The sequence below is a fragment of the Ornithorhynchus anatinus genome, chromosome 1 (assembly GCF_004115215.2).
Source record: "Ornithorhynchus anatinus isolate Pmale09 chromosome 1, mOrnAna1.pri.v4, whole genome shotgun sequence".
Taxonomy (NCBI): Eukaryota; Metazoa; Chordata; class Mammalia; order Monotremata; family Ornithorhynchidae; genus Ornithorhynchus; species Ornithorhynchus anatinus.
The window spans coordinates 14,701,869-14,719,640 of NC_041728.1; the positions used below are offsets into that span (position 1 = coordinate 14,701,869).

At 43.6% G+C, this 17,772-nt stretch overlaps 1 long non-coding RNA gene across 1 annotated transcript; it reads left to right on the forward strand.

The window, feature by feature from the left end:
* Positions 1-614: 614 nt before the first annotated feature.
* Positions 615-6,258, forward strand: LOC114814969. Its single transcript, XR_003762757.1, has 2 exons — positions 615-686; positions 6,023-6,258. It is a non-coding gene; the product is annotated as an uncharacterized LOC114814969 (long non-coding RNA).
* Positions 6,259-17,772: the final 11,514 nt, after the last annotated feature.

A 17,772-nucleotide genomic window follows, 5' to 3' on the forward strand; every position in this document is an offset into this window, starting at 1 on the left:
GAAGGCCCAAGACCACACAGCGTGGCAGAGTTGGGATTAGAACCCATGCCCTTCTGACTCCCAGAGCCGTGTGCCATCCACTTCACCATGCTGCTTCAACTTTAGAAGGTAAGATAGAGCTCTGACAGTACCTTTAGCAAATGTAGGAGTAGACTGGAGGAAGAATAGAATAGGGCCACTCTTTTGAGGCAAAGATCAATTTAAATAGATGGCCAAACCTTCCACTCTGTTCTTACTGCAGTTAAATCAGTTAGACCATGGCTAATGAGAGCTTGGAAGAAAGTACTGTGTGCTAACTACAAATGACAGTATGTATAGAACTCCACTATACCACAATTCACACTGTGTGCAAAACAACTCTGCTAAACCAAAGTTCAAATAGGGTATTAAACAACTCCCCCTCAGCACCTGGTGGGTCTTCAAATTCTGACCCTTGCTTGACTGAATGACTGAATCTGCAAATTAACCTTAGTAATCAGTGAAGGATTCATTTGCTCCAAACTAATTAACTGAAAATACTTCTACTGCTGTGTCTCATGATATTCATTACATCAAGGCACCTGGTGCGTGTTGTCTGCCTTATATCAGGCAGGGGCAGAGCAACTTACTCGCTACTCTTCCCAGTACCTTTCCAGGGTGGTGATTGCAGCTGGTTCATGCCTAAGGTGATAACAACAATAATAATGGTATTTATTAAGCACTTATTATGTGTTGGGCACTTTTCTAAGCACTGAGATATATAATAATCATTGCATTTGTTAAGTTCTTACTATGCAGTGAGCACTGTTGTAAGCACTGAGGTATATAATAATTATGGTATTTGTAAACACTATGTGTGAGCACTGTTCTAAGAACTGGGGTATATAACAATAATTATGCTCTTTGCTAAGTGCTTGCTATGCACCAAGAACTGTTCTAAGTGCTGGGGTAGATGCAAGGTAATCAGGTTGTCCCACGTGGGGCTCACACGGCTCTGCCACTTTGTCAGCTGTGTGACTGTGGGCAAGTCACTGCTCTGTGCCTCAGTTACCTCATCTGTAAAATGGGGATGAAGACTGTGAGCCTCATGTGGGACAATCTGATTAACCTGTATCTACCCCAGCGCTTAGCACAGTGCTCTGCACATAGTAAGCGCTTAACAAATACCAACATTTTTTTTAATCCCCATTTTGCCGATGAGGGAACGGAAGCACAGAGAAGTGAAATGACTTACCCAAGGTCACACAGAGCTGGGATTAGAGCCCAGGTCCTTTTGACTCCTAAGCCTGCGCTATATTCACTAGGCCATGCTGCTTCTGATTCAGTGTGATGCTACCAGTCTGATATCATAATTGTGGTATTTGTAAAGTGTTTACTCTGTGCTAAGCACTCAACTAAGTGCTGGAGGAGATACAAGGTAATAAGGTCCCACATGGGGTTCAGAATCTAAGTATGAAGGAGAACAGGTATCAAATCCCCATTTTGCAGATGAGGGAACTGAGGCACAGAGAAGTGAATTTATTTGCCTAAGGTCACATGGAGAGGGTGTGATGGCTGGCATTCCAACCCAGGTCCTCTGACTTCCAGGTCCACGATCTTTCCACTAGGCTATGCTGCTTCCCAGATATAGCTGAGGTCACCATGTACTCTCTCTCTTCCCCCACTGTTCTGCACAGGTTAAACAAAAGCCATTGATTGCTAAGTACCCACTGTGTGCCAAGTACTGCGTTAGCACTGGGGTAGATACAAGATAATTGGGCTGATACAAGATTATCCCCATTTTATTAATAATAATGATAAATGGTATTTGATAAGTGTTTACTCTATGCCAGGCACTGTGCTAAGCGCTTGGGTACAAGGTAATCTGGTTGGTCACAGTCCCTATCCCACACAGTGCTCAGTCTTAATGCTCATTTTACAGATGAGGGAAGTGAGGCTCAGAGAAGTGAAGTGACTTGCCCAGGGTCACAGCAGACAAGTGACGGAGTTGGGATTAGAACCCAGGTCCTCCTAACTCCCAGGGCCCCGTTCTATCCACTCGGCCACACTGCTTTTACAGATTTAGAAAGCGAGGTAAAGAGAAGTTAAGTGACCTGCCAAAGGACACCCAACAGAAAGTGAAGGAGCCGGGATCAGAACCTAGATCTTCTGACTCCCAAGTTGGGGTGCTCTCCACTAGGCCATACTGCTTCTCACAATACTATTCCCCTTCCAGCTCCAGCTCCAGGGCATGGGATAGGGCAGGTTGTCTGCAGTTATCTGCATTGCTCTGAAATCCTTCGTCTGCACAGGCCAGATTCCATTAACCTCCCAGTGGAGGGGCAGCCCTGGCTCCAAGCAGTTTTTTTAGCAATTCCCATTGAAGGCCATAGGCATCCAGCCTCTGACCCTATACTGAGGGATATACTACAGTGTTCTGCATCCAGTAAGTGCTCAGTAAGTACCACTGATTGATTGAGGTGAATTTGGAAGACCTGGCATTTGAGAAAGAAGCCTTCGCAAAACACGTCTTCCTCATCATTGATTAGCCCAACCCTATATTTTTCTTTGGGAGAAAAAACTTTGGCCTCCTTCTTTAATTAGTAAAAACTCTTCAGCCAAAGCCCCACGAAACACCCGCATTCCAATTCTCTAGCTAGCAGCCACCCTCCCCAAATTGCTAGAGATAGAGACTTTGTGGAATGAATGTAATTAGGCAGCCAGTCAAAATCATAATTGTGTTGTAGGAGGATGTACTGTTTAGTAAAAATAGCCGAGGGACAATCCCAAATCATAACATCTTTGAGGAATGTCATGGTGGATTTCAAGGATCCTTAAGTGAACAATATATTTCATCCGGCCACTGTGCATAAACTATGAAATGTGTTTGAAAATGCTCTATAGGCTTTATGTAAATTTGATATTTATGAGCACAAAACTTTTAGCTGACATCTGCCTTCAAGGCATCTTCACTTAAGGCAGCGGCAGAACTGAAGTTTTAGTGTGAACTAGTTTGGGAGACCATCTGCTTTAACAGGCTGAAAGGAAAAAAAAAATGCTCAAAACACATTCCAATTGCTCTCACCAGGGATGATGTGGCATGACAACATGGTGACATCATCACCTACGATATTTTATCTCGATGTTGCACCAATAGAACACGTGTGAACATAACAGCACCTAGGACTTTCCGTGTCTAGCTTACACAGAACTCCAAGCGTTTTCCAGACATTATTTTACTAACCTTTGCCGCATCTCCCTGAGGTATTGCCAAGCGGTGACACATTTCACAGTTGAATCCCGTGGAACACATTGGTAAATATAGACATGCCTTTTAGAAACGTTATTTCGACATGCATTTTCCAATTTGCAAGACATTTCTCAGGGTGTAAGCCAGTGGTGTTCCATAGCACTTGGCCTTTCCCCAGCCCCTCAGGGAGTAAAGTCATTTTTGGCACTTGGCTGGTGGTGTTGGTGAGGAGGAGGAAGGCCAGAACTCTAGAGGAGAGTGAAGACTTGTCTCACAGTTTGCTTTGCAAACTCTCTTTTCTGCTCCCCGTTTCCCCAGACAGTTCTCAGGGATGATCACTTTCTCAGAACCCCAGTCTCCCTCCCTAAATTAGTGTGTGTCTCAATCACACCTCTGCCTCCGTGACTAGAGAAACCAGGGGAAAATTCCAGTTTTATCCCTAAGTGTCCCAGCTTCGCCTGGCTGGTTCAGGAAGCATTGCAATCCTGGAAGTTATCTTGATGAGGCCCACACTGGTAATGTGTTTTCATCATCATGAGACAATGACACTCCCCCCCTTCAAAGCATTAGTGAAGGCACGTGTCCCCCAAGAGACCTTCCCTGTCTAAGCCCTCCTTTCCTCTTCTCAAATTGCCCTGACTTACTCACTTTATTCATCCCCAGTCCCAGCCCCACGGCACTTGTGTACATATCTGTCATTTATTTATTTCTATTAATGTCTGTCTCCCCCTCTAGACTGTAAACTCGTTGTGGGCAGGAAATGTGTCTGTTTATTGTTATATTGTACTCTCCCAAGTGCTTTGTAGAGTGCTTTGCACATGGTAAGTGTTCAATAAATACTATCATCATCAGCAATGGTATTTATTTAGCACTTACTATGGGCAGAGCACTGTGCTAAGCGCTTGGGAGAGTACAATATAACAGAGTTGGTCGACATGTTCCCTGTCCACAACAAGCTTATGTGCCTGGGAGAAAAATCAATCTATCAATCAATGGTATTAACTGAGCACTTCCTGTGTACAGACTCCTGTACTAAACCCTTGGGAGAGTTCAGTACCATAGAATTGGTAGACATCATTCCCATCCTCAAGGAACCTACAGTCTAGTCGGGAGGCAGACAATGAAAAAGAAGATAGGAAAAAACAATATAGTTGCCCTGACAAACTTGAAGGTGACACAGACAACAGTGAGATTCAGTCAGAAAGTGATGAATGAAATCGATGTTTAAACCCACATAACCCACATCTCTTCCCATTGGGTGCAGACCAAAGGATGCTTTGGGTTGTGATTGCATTTGTTACCCCAGGTCCTGGTCCTATTGGAATAATCTGCTTTTTTGGGTCCTGCTCTTCTCAAAGCCTCTACCCTCAGAGGGGCACCCTGTTTTGAATTGCTGCACCCCCCACTAGACGGTCTTTTGTTGCTTTCTCCCAGAATTCCATAACCTTGCCTCAACATCTGAAGTTGCACTTCACTGTAACCTTTGCTGTTATTCATTCTTCTCACATGTCCTGCCCAGCAAAGTGATGAATCTGGTCTTAATCCCATCTCTGCTACGTGCCTGCTGATCTCAGCGAAGTCACTTCACTTCTCTGGGCCTCGGTTTCCTCATCTGTGAGCCCCATATGGGGTAGGGATTGTGTCCGACTTCATTGTCCTGCATCTATCCATGTGGTTGGCACATATGTAGCACCATTTATTATTATGAATAATATTTTCCATCTCGGGTGAGATGAGAAGCAGTGTGGCTAGGTGGAAAGAGCCCTTGCTTCGGAGTCAGAGGTCATGGGTTCTAATCCCCACTCCACCACTTGTCAGCTGTGTGACTTTGGGCCAGTCACTTCACTTCTCTATGCCTCAGTTGCCTCATCTGTAAAATGGGGATTAAGACTGTGAGCCCCCCGCGGGACAGCCTGATCACCTTGTATCCCCCAATGCTTAGAACACTGCTTCGCACATAGTAAGCGCTTAACAAATGCCATCATCATCATCATTATTATTATTATTATTTAAAATGGCATGGGATAGTGACAGAACTTCTCTAAAAGTTAGGGGGTTCACCAGTGACACCTTAGTAATAGCAATGACAGTGACTAAGTACTTACTAGGTACTCAACACTGGGATAGATATGAGGTAATTCAGTTGGATACAATCCCTCTCTCCCCTGAGGCTCACATTCTCAGAGATAAGGAAGGAAACTATCATCCTCATTTTACAGATAGGGAAATGGAGACCCAGAGTGGCTAACAAACTGACCCAAAGTCACACAGCAGGCCAATGGCAGACCTGGGACTAGAACACAGGTTTTCTGATTTTCATTCACCATGTCCTTTCCACTAGGCCGTGCTGCCCAATTACCCTGGCCAACCTCTCAATCAGTGGTATTTACTGAGAATTTACCTTGTACAGAGCACTCTACTAGCTTTTGGGAGAGTACAGTACAACAGAGTTGGTAGGCATGTTCCCTATTCACAACGAGCTTGCAGTCTAGAGGACTATAACCATTCTAATCTTGAAGGAAGCCTTAATTCAAATCCTTCTTTCTGTTGCCAATTTGTGTCAATATAAATATTGTTTGAAGCTTTTTCTCTCCCTTTATGTTGACACAGAGCAATTTTAGAGAGGCAACTGGGATCTTTGGGCAAGAAATATCATGCAGAAGCTTTCAGTAATTATGCCACATAAAATGCATCTGCGTTCTTGAGTATAAGTCTTGTTCAGAAGACTATGGAAGTCTTCTTGATATATACTTGAGTTCAAGGTCTGTATAGATTTTCTCAAAGTATTTATATAAGTTCTTTTTTTTTCCACAGCTTTTTGTGGAACTCTGGAAAATGAAGAGGATTAAGTCGTTTCTATAAAGCCAAAGCAGCCTGCCATCTCCTTCTCTTCTGGGCTCTAGTCCAATTTGCACAGCAGTTGCAAAGGAAAGCAAACGCATCACTAGATTCAGCGAGAAATATTGTAACAGTATGTAATCTCTGTCAAGATAAAATTGCTTTGTGATTTACATTACAATAAATCCTGACCTTTAAGTGCTGCCGACTAAGCTAATCTGCGAAGTGCTTTATTCCACCACTGAATCAGAGTGAAGCTCAAGCAATGTGACCGTTTCGATCCCACCATGTATGTTGAAGAGTATGTAGATATTTCAAGGCAGAGCACCGTTCTGTATGTACTCTATCTAATAAGTGGAGGGACTGAAATATGTGGTCTATCTCACCATTGTGGAATCATGGGATTATTTTAACTGTTCTTTCATTGGTTTGTTACAGGAATTACAAATAAATATGTTTAAATATCAGTTGGGAGGCTTCAGATAGAAATCAGTACATTCAGAATTAAGGCTAAAAATCTGGCTTCGTAGTCCCACTTGATTCTCTCCATTGGGTTCCTTTCTCATTTTCTTTTCTTTTTTGGCCAAAATGATGTGGTGGATTTTCCAGCATTAGCTTTGATTCCCTGTTTTTGTGGGGTGGGGTTTTTTTTTTGCCTCTTTAGCTTTGATTACCCATTTTTTTGGCTTCTTCTTTGAAAGCGACATTAATAGCAGCATTCCCTTGGAGACTTTATGATCACTCCACTAAAAAATACCTGGCATGGACGTTCAAATTCCCCTAATTACCTATTTGCTCAACAGTTCTTAACTGCAAATGTATTTTATTGATGGGAGAAGTATGTAATTAAGGGATTATTAAAACCGATTCTCGACCCACTGGACGGTAACCTTTTTTAATGTTTATTGCTTGGAGGGCTATTTGGAGCCCATTTGCTTGGAAGTTTATGTTAGAATGTCAGGCGTTAGTTCTAAGGCACTCGGCACTCCTCAGCCACGTGGCCGTTCTGAATTCTGCATCCTCCATTCTGTTAGCACTTTGTGTTTTTTCTGCTTGCTTCCCCAGAACTGTCCCACTGCTCCATTTTTAAAGTTAGAACATGAGCCAGGATCAGCCTGTTTTAAAAGGATGAAACTTTATTGTGATTTCTTCATTTTTTTCCATAATAAATTTATAGGGTGCCTGGCAAGGTGGCGGGGAGGGGTGGCTCAGCTCACATACAATCACCAATCACTCAGCTCTGCCACAGAGCCCTGCAGTCTGGAATCAGAATTGCTCACGAGACACATGCGAAGTATAAATAGAGACCGCTCGGGGCATCCTGCCCATGGACACCAAGACCCTCAACTCATGCATTTTTAGGGTAGAGTTCCGCTGTTCCAATTTCCTAGCGATGAGCGAGAAGTCACTCTTTAGAACTTTACATCAGCCCTATTGTTTTAAATAAAGAAGATCTCTCATGTTCATAACTATTTCCCGGTAAACTAGATGGCTTCTCCAATTTCGACCCAGGATCGGACAATAGTGTGCACAGAGTGCCTACTGTGGACGGACCTAAAAGCTTAAGAGAGGACGAGCAATCAGTCGTAGTTATTGAGCACTTAATATGTGCAGAGCACTGTACTAAGCATTTGACAAGAGAGATAGATGGCTCCATTCCAACTTTACAGGAGTTTATCCTCTAGTGAGGGAGACAAGGGAAGAGTGTCACACTTTTTTTTTTTTTTAATAGAATGCATCCAGTTTTCTTTTTTTCCCAGGATGAGCAGGGTTAGGCGATTGCAAGTTAGCTTACGTTATACTGTAAGCTCCTTGAGGCCAGGGATTGTGTCTACCAACTCTATTGTTCTCTCCCAAGGGCTTCGTGTGGTGCTGTGCCCAGTGTAAGTGGTCAGTGAATAGCATGGATTGATTACTTGGTTAGTCATTGTGGGCGGAGGGAGTTGTTTGCTCCCCTGGATGGCCGGAGGCATATAATAATGTTGGTATTTGTTAAGCGCTTACTATGTGCAGAGCACTGTTCTAAGCACTGGGGTAGATACAGAGTAATCAGGTTGTCCCACGTGAGGCTCACAGTTAATCCCTATTTTACAGATAATAATATTGTTGGTATTTGTTAAGCGCTTACTATGTGCAGAGCACTGTTCTAAGCGCTGGGGTAGACACAAGGGAATCAGGTTGTCCCACGTGGGGCTCACAGTCTTCATCCCCATTTTACAGATGAGGTAACTGAGGCACAGAGAAGTGAAGTGACTTGCCCACAGTCACACAGCTGACAAGTGGCAGAGCCGGGATTCGAACCCATTACCTATGACTCCCAAGCCCGTGCTCTTTCCACTGAGCCATGCTGCTGTGATCACTCCACGGGGACAGTGGGGACAAAGTCCCTCGCAGATGTTTGAGGCGGATTCCAAAACCTGCTCATCCCAGGGTTTTGATGAGACACGAGAATTTCTAATCAGGGTTTAAATGAAGAGGATTAAAAAACCTGCTCTCCCTCCCCCATAGCCTGTAAGCCCCATGAGAGACAAGGACCTGATTATCTTATGGGTACCTCGGCATTTAGTACCGTGCTTGGCACAATCATTCAGGATGAAAGCCAAAATGGTGGTAAAATAGTCTGTTCCCTCACTGTACTCAGCTCATCTAAAATCCCTACCCCCTTTCAACTCCACCTCAAAATAAAGAAATGGTCCCTCTGACCGGGAAGGTCCCTGCCTGTATGTCAGAGGGAGAATACAGCAGAGAAGCAGCTTGGCCTAATGGAGAGCGCACAGGCCCAAAAGTCAGAGGACCTGGGTTCTAACCCTGGCTCCCCTACTTGTCCCCTGTGTGACCTTGGGCAAGTCACTTAATTTCTCTGGGCCTCAGTTCCTTCATCTATAAATTGGGGATTAAGACTGTGAACCTTATGTGGGACAGGGACTGTCCCCAACCTGATTAGCTTGTATCTATCCCAGCACTTATTAGAATGCTTGGCAAATAGTAAGCGCTTAACAGATGCCATTAAAAAAAAAAGGCAACTGTGTCTCAGTGCCATTTGGGTCTCTGTTAGTAGCTGGAACTGTTGCATCAATAAACAGTTAGGCAGTCTTAGAAGAAAGGGGGAAAAGGGGTAGAAGAAACCTTTGAACAGTTTAGTGAAGCAAGGTCCCTGCACAGCAGCAGACCGAAGAAGGCTGGAGGCTTGGCGAATCCTGAGTTACTCTGAAACATCCATAGCCCTGCAAGTGACATTTATACCAGAACAGCAAAGAACTGCCTAACGTCCATGCAAAGTGAAATCAGTTGCCGGCCTCCCAGCAGCCTTTGCAGCCACAACCACAAGCAAGGATGAGATTTTTCTGTCAATGTGCTCTTTTTAAAAAATGGTATTTATTGAGCACACAGTCAAATGAAAATGCAAGCCATGTAAGGTGACAAGATTTCCTAGTTGAGAATTTCAATCACCTAGTGCCTACTAGGTACAGAACTCAGTATGGGGAGAGTACAGAGAGTTAGTGGACATGATTCCTACCCCCGAGGAGCTTACAGTCCAGCTGGGGAGACAGTCGCTAAAGTAAGTTTCAAGTAGGGGAAGAGAACTTTACATGCTTAGAGGAGCAGCGTGCTCAGTGGAAAGAACATGGGCTTGGGAGTCAGAGGTCATGGCTTCTAATTCCAGCTCCACCACTTGTCAGATGTGTGACTTTGAACAAGTCACTTAACTTCTCTGAGCCGCAGTTACCTTATCTGTAAATTGGGAATTAAGACTGTGAGCCCCATGTGGGACAACCTGATCACCTTGTATCCACCCCAGCGCTTAGAACAGTGCTTCAAGTATAGTAAATGCTTAACAAATGCCATCATTATTATTACTATTATATACTTAAATGCCATTGGTGGGGAAAGGGAGAGGTGAATGCCTGAGTGCCTTCTCGGGGGCAAGGATTCAAATTCACAGATGACATTGAAGTGCTGAAGTGGCAATAGGGGAGGAAATGATAAAATAGGGAAAGGAAATGAGAGAGATCATGGAAGCCCTCTTAGAAAGGGTGTGCTTTTAGAAAGGCTTTAAAGATAGGAAGAGCATTGTAACTATCTTCATTGTGATTTTATTACTGTTTTAAAATATTTTATCCATTTCTTCTTAAAACTTGGGAACACATAAACATACTTTAAATTAGCTCCTATTAGAAATTGTTCCATTTAGCACTCTTTTCCTTAGCATTCTACTTTCACAGAACTAATGAAGATTGCTTTCTGAGAAGAACGGAGTGTTTTTGACTTAAAGACCCCTACTGCTTCCACTGAACCCCATCCTCCTTGGCTAAATCTGGGAGAATGGGCCAGACTGGAGAGGATTTGTGGAGGTGGGGAGGAGGATATTGGAGACCTGGGAGAGTTGGGAGGGGGAGGATGGTGGACACATAGTAAGCGCTTAACAAATGTTTGAGAAGCAGCATGGCCTAGTGGATAGAGCACAGGTCTGAGTCAGAAGGACCTGGGTTCTAACTCCAGCTCCACCATCTGTCTGCTATGTGACCACTTAACTTCCCTGGGCCTCAGTTACCTCACCTGTGAAATGGGGATTAAGACTGGGAACCCCATGAGGAACAGGGACCGTGTCCAACCTGACAACCTTGTATCAGCTCTTAGCCTGGCACATAGGGACTTTTCAAATACCATTAAAAAACAAAGCAAAAAGGAGGCATTGAACCTCCATTTTACAGATGATGGCTAATGATGTAGCCATGATTAGAAACTAGGCCCTCGGCCAGGCCCGTGCTATTTCCACTAGGCCATGCTACTTCTCTATTCTCATTCCCATATGGTTCCCCTAATAATTTGTAAAGTAAAAATTTCAATTTGAAAACAATAGATCCAGGTACCGTGTATTATTACTATAAGTAATAATTGGACAGGTCATTTAACTACTCTGTATCAGTTTCCTCATCTGTAAAATAGGGATTTAAATACCTGTTCTTCCTCCCTCTTAGACTGTGAGCCTGTTGTGGGAAAGAGACTGTGTCCAATCTGACTACCTTGAAAATATCCCAGAGCATAATACAGTGCTTAGGTAACAAAAACTATAACAGTGATTATTTATTAGTTTAAAAGTTTTTATTTTTCTTAAAAATTGCCTCCCTTTCCTCTCCCCAAATTTATACTTTTAGGTCTGAAGGATCTATTTGGAAACCTGCTACTGACTAGGAGATAAGCTTGCGGAAAAGGGCAAAGGTAAGAAAAATTCCCAACTGGATTTTATTTAGGGAAAATACAGACCCCATGGAAACACATTACGCAGAAATGTTATAAATCACCGTGGCCCCTGGTGACCTTTTCTGGGAGCAAGGGCAGCTTCAAGCAAGGAATCCCTGGGAAGAATTAGAAAATTGCAGGGAAAGTCATACTGAGGCAAAAGAAAGAGTAATCAAGAATAGCCACTAAGCTGCTAGCTTCAAGGCCTTCCTAATGATCATTAAAGAAGTAACCGGAATGAATAATCCCAGGGGAATGGACATGTGGGTCATTAGAAATGTCAGAATAAAAGGGCCTCCGACACTAAAGGACCATGTTTCCAAAGTCCAAAGAGCCCCAAGAATACTTTGAGAAGGTGTACTAACTCTTGGATTACCGGGATCAGCTAGTGAGTCAGAGGTGGTGGATTCGAATGCTGGCTCTGCCGCTTGTCAGCTTGTCAGCTGCGTGACCTTGGGCAAGTCACTTGTCTGTGCCTCAGTTACCCAATCTGTCAAATGGGGATGAAGACTGTGAGCCTCACCTGGGACAACCTGATTACCCTTTATCTACCCCAGCACTTAGAACAGTGCTCTGCACAGAGTAAGCGCTTAACAAATACCAACATTATTATTATTATTATTAGTGAATTTGAAAGAAGGGGGCTTTAAAACGTGAAGTATTATTGCTACCAGCACCAATTGCTTGAAACAGCAGATATTTCTTCCTTAAAGTCTGGAATACTAGTATGATGGTGGAGACACAAACATCCTTAGTGTGTATAACGAGCAAAGTAATTTTGGTATTTGTTAAATGCGAGCTGTGTGCCAAGCACTATACTGAACACTGGACTAGATACAAGATAATCAGGTCAGACCCAGTTCCTGTCCCACGTGGGGCTCGCAGTCAAATGCAGATGTGGAAACTGAGGCCCAGAGAAGATAAGTGATTTACCCCAGGCCACACAGCAGGTGAGTGCTCTGCACACAGTAAGCCATTAACAAATATGATTGAATGAATTGAATGAAAATGCAGAGTAAGAATTAAAAGCCAGGTCTTCTGACTTCCAAAGGCCACGCTGCCTCTTAATGAGCCCTTATGGGGTGCCAAGATGATGATCATGGTTATGATCGTGAGACTTCAGGACAGAGCCTGGGCAGGGGACTCGACTGCAGTGCTAGTGGCAGGCGGGTGTCAGCTACCACAGCCTCTTGTCCCCGCTGGTCACATTCCCACAGGGGTTGAAGTGTAAGAGTTGCGTTGGGCAAGCAAGAGTTCAGCAGAGGATGGAATGTCAGTACACTCTTCACCCGGGTCAGCCTGCTACTGACAGGATCAGATATATGAATGTCAGATGTGTTGCAGCCTAGTGGAAATAGCACAGGTCTGGGATGACCCGTGTTCTAATCTTGGCTCCGCTACCTGTCTGCTGGATGACCTTGGGCAAGTCACTCAAGTTCTCTGTGCCTCAGTTACCTCATCTGTAAAATGGGGGTTAAAGCTGTGAGCTCCATGTGGGACATGGACCGTGTCCAACCTAACTTGTATCTACCCCAGACAGTGCCTGGAACACTGTAAGTGCTTAACAAATACCATAAGCAAACAAACAAATAATTCGGTCTTATTTTGCTCCCCCAAGTGCTCAGTACAGTGCTCTGCACAAAGTAAGCACTCAATAAATTTGAATGATTGACTGATATTAGTAATAGGAATAGTAGTGGTAGTAATACTAGTAATAGTAAAAGCAGTGGCCTAGTTGAGAGAGCATGGACCTGGGCGTCAGAGGACCTGGGTTCTAAACCCCACTCCACCACTTCCCTGCTGTGTGACCTTGAGCAAGTCATTTTACTTCTCCAAGCCTCAAGCCCCTCTTCTGTAAATCTGTAAAAAATTCAACACCTGTTCTCCCTTATTCTTAGACTGTGGGACCTGATTATTTTATATCTCTCCCAGCTCTTAGTACTGAGTGTCATACATAGTAAGCACTTAACAAATACCCCAATTATCATTATTAGCAGTAATAGCAGTAGGAAGAGGAGGAGGAGGAATGATATTTATTAAGTGCTTACCAAGTACTGAACTAAGCACAGGGAGACAGCACAGGGGAAAATGAGAAAACGTTTCCTGGCCCTCCAGGCTCTCACAAATCTGAAAATAATAGAGGGGAGGGTGGGGTGGTGGGGATGGGCATGTGAAGGATAAAACAATAAAAACACAAGGTCAACTTTAAAGACAAGAACAGCACTCTGGACAAGAGGGATATTGCAGTGAGTCTAGAGGAGCAGAATGTAGGACTCCTAATGGCTCAGAGTCCAAGATTCACACCTTAGTTTCACAGTCTAAAGGTGAGGGAGAGCAGGTATTTAACCCCCCATTTTCCACTTGAAAGAGATGCCGAGGTAGTCCCTTGCCCAAGATCCCAGAGCAGCCAAGTGGAGAAGCCAGAATTAGAACCCAAGTCTCCTGAATACTAGTCCTGTGCTCTTTCCACTAGGTACACTGCTCCTTTACCGAAAAAGAATCCGCCTGGCTCACTACTATTTTTAGTAACTTCTCACGGGATCTAGGGATGAAACTACTCTGAAAATGTGCAGTATTATTACTACAACAGAGAGTAACGAACTACTGAATATAGGTATAATCAAAAGGAAAAGACTTATAACTGCGTTCATTTCCCCCGGTCTGGTGACATGAGCCAACTCCCGTGAGGGTATTATTTTCATACCTAAAGGGTTGACATTATATAATTATGCCCTGCTGGATACTGAAATATCAGAAATGAAATAAAAAAAAATCCCTCAGTAGTGTTCACGGCAAACTACTATGAGAATTCATATTCATCTTTGGATTCTTGGAGAATTAGCTCTAGATACATATAATAGACTGTTGTAAAAGGATAAGTAATTTATTTAATATCAATATTGGCTTTTGACATTACTACCTTGGCAGGCACATCCCCAAGACTCCCCTCTCCTCTACATGTATAGAGTTGTCCTTTGTACTCAAAGAGAAAGCCAGTAAAGATGGAAGTCTGTGTATTTGTGTATATGTGTAGTGTGTGTTAGAAAAAGGCAACGAGGGAGACCCGGTGTCCACCATACTGTGCCCAAGCAAGGACTGTCCTCTGCCGAGATGTTGTATTTACCATTCACAACACCTCGGGCTCATTTGGCTCTAAATAGGAGGCCTAAATTGGACCCTGCTCTTTCAGATTCATATTGTTACATCAATAGACTCTGTTTTCTGGACAGAAGCACCTTTTATTTTTATGACACTTGTTCCGTGCTGGGTTGGGGATAAAAGCTCCTGCAAGCTCTCAGACTTTTCAATCACCACCGAGAAAAGCACGTGTAACTATTGCCTTCCCTCTTGACACTGAGGGTCGCTGCTCCCAGCATGCTCCAGGCACACCAGACTGGGGAGAAAAACTGGCTTACTTTTGTGTGCACTCTGCCTCCTCCATTGCCACTGAGATTTGCGGCCTATTTTGTCTATTTGTGTTGCATTTTAATGTTCCATCACTCCTATTGTGTCAGTCTCCAACCCCTTCTCCCTATTTAAACTTTTAGATTGTGAACCCCATGAGGGACAGGGACCATGTTTAATTCCCACCTGTTTTTTCTCCCAGGCCCCAAAACAATGCTCTGCACACAGGAAGTCCTTAATCAATACTATTACTAATACTATAAGACCATTTGTTTACCTGAAAGTTTTCTGCATCTGCAACTCTCCAAATAGGGCTACTACCAATTAGAACCATAGTCACACAAACCACTTAACTTTTTTTCTTTCTTGTCTAGCCTGTAAACCAGTGAATTCTATTTATAGGGTCAATTTTCTCTCTGCCCAACTTATTGTCTGTCTCTAGCTTCAACTTCCAACTGAGTTCAATTACAGGTCAGTTCTGTTGTGATTCCAGACAAATGGCAAAAACCTTTCTGAATTTCTGATCTAGTAGCAGTAATCAATCAACTGATGCTGTTTATCGAGTACTTACTATGGGCAGAGCAGTGTCCTGAGCTTGTGGGAGAGTACAGTAAAGTATACACTCAATAAATACTACAAGTATAGTAGTATAGCATTTGGGAAAGTACAATGTAACAATAAACAGACACATACCTTGCCCACAGTGAGTTTACAGTCTAGCGGGGGAGACAGACATTAATATTAATAAATAAATTACAGATATGTACTTAAGTGCTGTGGGACTGCGGGGTGGGGCTGAACGAAGGGAGCAAGTTGGGGCGACAAAGAAGGGAGTGGGAAAAGAGGAAAGGAGGGCTTAGTTAGGGAAGGCTTCTTGGAGGAGATGTTCCTTCAATAAGCCTGTGAAGGGGAAGAGAGAAACTGCCTTTTGGATTTGAGGAGGGAGGACATTGCAGTGCAGGACACTGGACTAAGCACTTGGCAAGTACAGTATAACAAAGTGACACATTCTCTGTCCACAAGGGGAGTATGCTCTAACAATGGAAATAAATATAAACGTTTTTACAACTGAGGGCTCTCTTAAAGTTAGTATGAGCATGCATCCTGGTTCGGCTGGAATCGGTTTTGATTTTTCTAAGCTGCCCCAGGAAACAGTAGAAAAATAATCACATATTCCTGGTGACATTGGTCAGCCTGCCTGGCACCAGCCACCAACCGTTCTTTCAACGGTTACCATTACATGTCTAGTTTGGGTATTCTCAGTTTAGGGCCCTTGGCATTCCAGGGTTCCGATGGAGCTTAGGGATTTAACCCACCCTTATCCCACAACTCACACTGATGTAACAGTCATTGAGGATTCCTGGAAAATGAACTCAATCTAAGTGCTAGGAAGAGAAGCAGCATGGTCTAGCGGATAGAACACAGGCCTGGGACTCGGATGGAACTGAGTTCTAATCCCAGCTCCGCCACTTGTTCACTGTGTGACTTTGGACAAGTAATAATAATAATAATAATAATAATAATATCTGTGGGGTGTGTTAAGTGCTTACTACGTGCCAGACACTGTACTAAGTACTCTGCACATAGTAAGCACTCAATAAATACTATTGAATGAATGCTGTGGTGGTTACAAGCCCATCGGGTTGAACACAGTCCCTGTTCCACATGAGGCTCACAGTCTCAATTCCCATTTTACAGAGGGGTAACTGAGGCTCTGAGAAGTGAAGTGACTTTCCCAAGGTCACACAGCAGACCAGTGGTGAGCTGAGAATAGAACCCATGAGCTTCTGACTCCTAAGCTTTGTCCATTACACCATGCTGCTTCTCTGTACCTCAGTTTCTTCATCTGAAACACGGCTATTGAGACTGTGAGCCCCATGGACTCACATGGACTGTGTCCAACTTGATTAGTTTTTACCTACCCCACTCGCACGTAGTACAGTGCCTCATACATAGTAGGTGCTTAAAAAATACCATTAAAAAAGAGTTCACTGGAATAGAGTTGGTAGACACGATCCCTGGCCTTAAGGAGCTTGCAGACCTGTAGAGCTTAAACTAAGTCAGGATGGTGTCACAGTCTCCCTGGTTCCAACACAACATTCACAAAGTTAACGTTCATAAAGACTTTTCTCCAAATATCCCTCATCTGATCCGATCCACTGCTTGCAGATATCTTCAGGATTCCAGTCTTCCCACCCTCAGTCACAGGGTATGGTCAGGCTGTATGAGCCAGGCAGACTTTGGGAGACACTTTTCCTTGGGAAGCTACTGTTTGGATGTAAGCCTGCTCAGGTAAGTCCTAATATTGTTTATCATCAGCCTAATATTCATTCATTCAATCATATTTATTGAGCGCTTTCTGCGTGCAGAACACTGTACTAAACACTTGGAAAGAACAATTCAGCAAAAAAGAGAGACAATCCCTGCTCACACCGGGCCTAATATCAGAGGGGGCTGTCCCTTCTCCAGGAATGGGATGTCCAGCTCATTTCACCTTCCAGTCTTTACCTGGGACTTTCTGGACAGAAGAGGATCCTTGGGTAGCCTTTGATTCAGTAATACGGGGAGGGATGGGAAATTCAGAGGCAACAGTTTACCTAAGAAGCAGTTGGGAACCAAACAGAGTCCTGAGTCAGCAGGAGACTTGTGCAAGGCTTAGTCCCATGGAAAATATACCTTGCCACCATGTCAATCTAGTGTTTTTCTGCTCTTTCCTCCTGAATTGAGTGCAAAAAACAACTCTTCTCTGAAGCACTTAGTACAGTTCTAAGGCCTCAATGGATATCACCGATTGATCATCTGATCCCTCTTACATGGCTAACGGGTTGACTAAGGTTAGCATCTTTAAGTTATAGGTGGAATTCATTATTTTTTTTTTCTACCTCCTATTGGTTTTACCTGATTCAGACCCAGCCCGTGGCATCTTGAGTTAATATTGACATTTAGACATTTTATCCTTCTAAATAACATCTGGACCCTCTTCACCTCATCCTTACTCTCCCAAGAATCTCATCAGGTAATGGCATCTAACACATGGCTACAGTTTGTACAACCTACTTCACTTATTTTCCTCTGGCTGA